The sequence below is a fragment of the Cynocephalus volans genome, chromosome 9 (assembly GCF_027409185.1).
Source record: "Cynocephalus volans isolate mCynVol1 chromosome 9, mCynVol1.pri, whole genome shotgun sequence".
Taxonomy (NCBI): domain Eukaryota; kingdom Metazoa; phylum Chordata; class Mammalia; order Dermoptera; family Cynocephalidae; genus Cynocephalus; species Cynocephalus volans.
In genome coordinates, this window is record NC_084468.1 from 64,141,232 (window position 1) to 64,147,437 (window position 6,206).

A 6,206-nucleotide genomic window follows, 5' to 3' on the forward strand; every position below is an offset into this window, starting at 1 on the left:
AGAGCTCCTAGCTCTGCAGTGTGCACTACAGATGGGTGCTGGCTGACATGGTGAGGTGGGGCCACATTACCCCGCTCAAGCCACCTTCAGAAAAAATGCCAACAGTGGCCTGCACTGGGATGGCCAAGTGGTTAAGGCGTTGGACTTAAGAAAAAATGCCAACAGTGCAGCAAGCCCTGCACTCAGTACAAGTCAGCCCAGAAGGGTCATCATGCTAACAAATTCTGAAGTGGGTGCCTCCAGCTTGCCAAGTCTTGCACACTCCCACAGGGAACACTCGTTTTCAACACCAACAAAGGCACTCTGTGGGCTAGGCCAGGCCATGTTCAAAAATTACCATAAGATTCAATGAACAATGGAAGGGCCGGCTGCCTGAAATGCAATGAGCTTATGAAAGTCTCCAAGCATCTTCAATAATCATTTCGGCAAGAATATCAAAAAAGGGGCTCTTAAGGCAGGAGGAAGATGATCCGCGAAGGTGCTCCCAACTCTAAGATTCTGTAAGTCTAGCTTTGCGCAGTGGCAGTATCGTAGCCAATGAGGTTTATCCGAGGCGCGATTATTGCTAATTAAGATTCTGTAAGTCTTTAAAAACCAATCAGGAATTGCAAACACAATTGCTATCACATCCAAGGGAAGAGTTTTAAAATGAAGTTGTGAGGAAACAGCTGTAGGGGGAATGCTGTTATTGCATTGGTTTAAGTTAAGATACCACATCCTTGAAATCCTAATGCAAGACTAAAGCTTAAGCCAGTAGTGTCAGGAATGAGGGTGAGGATAAGGACCTCATGCAGCTTGATGAAGACAGCATTGATTGACTTTCTCAGAGTCAGGAGGGACCATGCTGAATTCACGTAGAATCAGATTTTAAGAGCCAAGAATGAAGGCAGGTACAAAGCCATCTCCATAATGTGACTTTGGGGACACTGAGAAAAGTCATATGCATAAAAAACACCATTTTAAACAATCGTTGGATGCCTGAATTTCAACAATTGAGTCTTTCAAGAACAGACCCCTATTTTTGTCCCAAAACTTTCTTTTTTCACTTTGTCTTCATGATTGTGCACTTTCCCAGTTCTCTGACAGTTGTTCTCTATCTCTTTCCTAGGCTCCTATTTCGTTGGTCATTCCTTAAATGCTGCCTATGGCTTTTCCTCCTCCCCAAGCAACCCCTGGGTGAAAAAACAAAAAACAACCAAAAAAAAAAAACCCACTCTTAGGTGTTATGACCCTTTGAATAGAGGCAACTTTCCAAATATAAATCTCCAGGCCATACTGAAATAAATAAACACCTGCTGGACAGCTCCACTGCCATGTCCCATGGGCCCTGCAAAAGTCAACAAGTCCCAAGAGAAAGACATGATGTCCTTCCTCACACTCCATAATCAGACCTGCTCTTCTTTCTGTAGTGACTATTTCCATTAAGGACACCAGAATTCAATCAACTGCTCAAGACAGAAACCCAAATACATTCTAATTTCCCTCCTTCTTCCTCATCTATAATATCTAATCACCAAGTTCCAGTGATTCTAGTTTCTAAATATATCAGATTTAGCGTATCCTCCCCCACTTGTATCCTGCTGCCACTGTTCTGTCTCAAGCCTCCCTGATTCTAGTCTGTGCTACAGCAATAGCATCTTGTCTGTGGCAGTTTTAAAATGTATCCACGAATTCTTCACACTCTTTCCTGCAAAAGATGGAACCCAATACCACCGCTTCTGAATGTGGACTGGATTTTGTGACTCATTTCCGGAAAATAGAAAACAGTGGAAGTAACAGTGTGTGACCAGGTCATTAAAGCATCATTCCTCTCTTAGATCCCTGGCTCTAAAGGAAGTCAGGTGCTATGCTGTAAAATCCTTCAAGCTGGCTTATGGATTGGTCCAAGAGGCAAGGAACCAAAGCCTCTGGCCAATTGGCGAGGACCTGAAGCCTCGTGACAGAGACCACATGAGTCTGATTAGAAATGGATCCTCCAGCCCCAGTCAAGGTTGCAGATGCTGCAGCCCCAGTCCCCATCTTGGTTGCAACCTCAGGAGAGACCCTGAACTAGAGCCACCCAACTAAGCTGTTCATGAACATCTGGCCCACAGAAGCTATGCAATAATAAAAGTTTATTGCTTTAAGTCACTAAGTTTTGGACTAATTCATTATGCAGAAGGAGATAACTAATATGTGATTTACCTCCATGACACCTCTCAAATTCATCCACTTTTCTCCATCTCCATAAACACTTGTTTATCTTCATAAACAAGCCCTGGTCAAACCACAATCATCACCAAGACAGCAGCAAACTCCCAGCTTGTCTCCCCACATTCACTTTTGTCCCACCCCACCCCCACCCCGCATCCAATCTACTAAAACCTGCATGATCACTTTAAAGCATAAATCTGATCTAAACTGTTCCTTATTTAAACCCATCAGTGACTCCTCATTCCTCTTCATATACTGTTCAAAATGTTCAGCAAGGGCCTATGTCCCCTGACCCTTACCTTCTCCTCCAGCCTCCTCACCAGCCACTCTCCAGTCACCCAAGAGGCCAGATGTTTCCTACTTCATAACTGTGTTAGTTTGCTAGGGCTGCTATGACAGTATCACAGACTGAGTAGCTTCAACAGGAATTTATCTTCTCTCTGGCCTGGAGGCTGGAAGTCCAAGATTAAGGTGTCGGCAGACTCGGTTTACCTCCTGAGGCCTCTCTCCTTGGCTCGCACATGAGCCTCCTCTGCACTGTCTTCACATGGCCTTCCCGCTGAGTGTGCATCGCCGGTGTCTCTGCGTGTGTCCAAATACCCTCTTATTCTTTTTTTTTTTTAGATATTAAAACAGAAAAATTATAAATATTAATTCATTAAAAAACAGCAAAGAGTAATTATAAATCTGTTACATATTACAAATAACATATTTTAATGCAAAATAATGTGCATGTTTAAAAACAAAAATAATAAGAAGAATGTCATGGTTTTACACATTTGCAAATCTCTACACATTTCCTCTTCTTATCAGGACACCGGTCAGATTCAATTAGGGCCCACCCTAACAGCCTCATTTTAATTTAATCATCTCTTTAAATACTTTATTCCACATACAGTCATTTTCTGAGGGACTGGGGGTTTGGGCTTCAACATATGAGTTTTGAGGAAAATAATTCAGCCCATTACAATGACCTTCACACTGACTGTCTCCTGTCCTGGAAAAGGCTTTGCTGGTGATAAGGATCCAGAGCGCGTGGTGCGGGGAGGGGGTGCGGTGGGGCAGGGTAGGAAGGAAGCACCAACAGGAGGAGCAATGAAGATTAATAGACCACAGGTAAGTACTACCTACCTCACAAGCTCACTCACAAGAAATTATTCAAGAATAAATGGTTTCTGCCTTTAATTGCAGAAAAGGGCATGAAGAGAGAACATCACGATCTCATGAGCAAATGATGCCTTAGAACATTAAAACTGCAGGGAAGCAGCTTCTCGTACTCAAACAGGATTACAGCACAGAAGCCAGAGTGTTAACTATGTGGCCCTGGGCCTGAGAAATAAAAAACAAAACACCACACAAAATACAAAAATGCACACTCTCGTGACCAGTATCAAAGTTGTTCCAAGTCAGCTTTGATGAAGTATGTCTGCTCAAAGCACTTAAGAAGGTAGAAGGAAGAATTTTGCATACTTTCAAAAGAGAATCTAAATGTAATTTAGTGTTTCAGGGGCATTTCTCATCTCTGGTAAACAATTGGTATTCCGGACAGAAAACTAATCGAATAAGCCTGCCTGCTCAGGCATAAAAAGAAAACAAGTCCTTTTTATTTATTAATCTTGAGTTACAAATACTTCTCAGCTAATGAAAATAAATGCACATCATTAGTCCCACTAGTAGCAAAAGTACATTGTTGCCCAAAAGTTACTCAGCAGTGCTCTTATTTTATCAGTGTTTGAAAATACCTAAGCATTAATCACAGCAATAATACCAGCTGACTTTTGAATGAATTTTTGAACAGCTTACGGAGTGCTTTCACATACACTGCGTCTCTTGGGGTTCACAACAGATGGGTAGGACAGTAACCCCTCTGGTTCAATGCACAAGTTATCACAAGATAAGAGCTCAAAAATATTCATGTATAATTGGGAGTCAACAATGTATATCGACAAAATAAAATTTAAAAAATAAATAAATAAATAAATAATAAAAATAATAAAAATAAAATTGGGAGTCAAAAAAGTTAAACGACGTGCCCAAAATCACACAGCTAGTAAATGTTGGAGCCAACACCTGAGCCTCATCTTTGAGATTTAAACTGTTTTTTTCACTCCACTAAACAGGAGTTCATTTATAACATTCCTACAACTGCACAGCAGGCTTTGTAGTGCTGCAGACACACAGGTGCATAGAGTTCAATTCCTGCCTTCAGTCTCATTTTAGTCTGGAAGGAAAAGACAGACATATAAATTGGAAAGTGTAGTGAAGCGTCAAGAAGCTTTGATGTAAGTATGTGGAAGAAACACAAACGAGCAGACGTTTCTTCCTGAAGAATGGTGAAGGGGTAGGGGACATCTCTGTAAAAGCAGCACCTCGGATGAGTAGATAACCTTCAAATGATGACAGAGGATATTTCTGGCCAAGGAGATATACTACCAAAGGCATGTATCAAAATCGAATGTTCAGGGAACACTGCAAGTAGCTCACAGGTAGAGCACAGAGCATGTGGAGATGGGGGGGGCAGTAAGCCATAAGGCCTGAGAAGGAGAGGCAGGGGCTTGGCTATGTGGGGCCTTCACAGCAAACCCAAACTTGCAGACTGTGCCCTGCTATTAGGGGTTATTTCAAGCGTGGGTATAATATGAATTGATAGGTATTGTGACACCTCTGATATGGAGGATTGGAGGATGGCTTGTATGGGAGTAAACCAGCAGGTAGGGGCATCAGTTGGGCCTCTTTCTTTAGAGCAGGCAAAAGGTAGTGATTTGAACCAATAGGAGAAATAGAAAAAAATGACGCAAATTCAACTAGAAGAGCTCTTCAGAACGTGACGATCATTCGGTGACGGGAATAGTATCTAGGATGATGTAGGACTCATTTCTACCGATGTAGAAAAGAAAGGGAAAAAAGCAGATGATAAATTTACTTTTGAACAAATTAAGTTTTAGATGCCTGTGGAGTACTAAGAACCACCATCCAGTAGGTGGTTTGACACGATAATCAGAATTTAGGGGAGAGGTGGGTAGAGATCTGAGTCCTGTTGAAAACATGGGAGCTGATGTCCAGCGAAGGAGTGGAAAATGAACAGAGAAAGAGGTCAAGACCGAAGCTCCCAGGGGAACATGGAACAGAAGAGAAGCCAGTCGAGGAGAGGAAGAGGAGAAAGAGAAGAGAGCCAGGAGAGATGCATCTCAGAATCCACAAGATTAGAAGATTTCGAAGTTGAATGCCTCAAAGAAGTCAAGTAAGATGGGAAGCGAAGGAGTTTGTTGGGCTTGGCCCCTTGGAGGTCACTGCAAGTTACCACAGCAATTTCAGGAGATTAGCAAGGTGCTGACTGTAGCAAATTGAAGAATGAAAGGTAAAGAGATGAAGACGACAAGAAAAGACATTCTTCCCAGAAATTTATCGTGAAGATGAGTGTAGCTGGAGAACGATGTATGTATTGAAGAAAAGATTTATTTATTTGTTTATTTGTGGGTCGAAGAGACCTGGCCATGTTTATAGCTAAAGAGGAAGGTAGTAGAGAGAAAAAGGGTGAAAACTGAACAAGAGAGGGAATAATCCATGTAGCAGGGTCCCAGGGGAGGCAGGAGGAAACGAGGTGAAGAGCCTGCATTGGGGAATCAAGTGTGAACAAACACAAGGGAGCTAGAAGGAAAGTGGGGACCAGTGAGGCCAAGGAAGGGAACTGAGTCCAGTCACAACTAACAATCACAATTTTTCTAGTGGGAGAGAGTGGGTACTGGGGCAGTACATGAAGAAAACCATGGAAATTTGGAATTGCCCTATTAAACAGAAGAGGGAGCTGATCAGAGATGTGTAGAAATATTTCTAAATAGTACTGGGGACCCTTTTGGTTGCAGACTATGATTTAATAGGGGTTCCATTTCAGAGGATGTATGGTTTCATCCAGGAGCTCTCAACAGCCCTGGATGCTGTAAAACAGAGAAGGCAGATGATTGGATAATCCAAGGTTGAGGGTAAGCTAAGTAGACACAGCAGAGATGTGGGGA

The 6,206-nt window shown here is 42.4% G+C and overlaps 1 pseudogene; it reads left to right on the forward strand.

The window, feature by feature from the left end:
* The first annotated feature begins 508 nt into the window (after positions 1 to 508).
* On the forward strand, positions 509 to 577 carry LOC134386650 (U4 spliceosomal RNA; annotated as a pseudogene).
* The last annotated feature ends 5,629 nt before the right edge of the window (positions 578 to 6,206 follow it).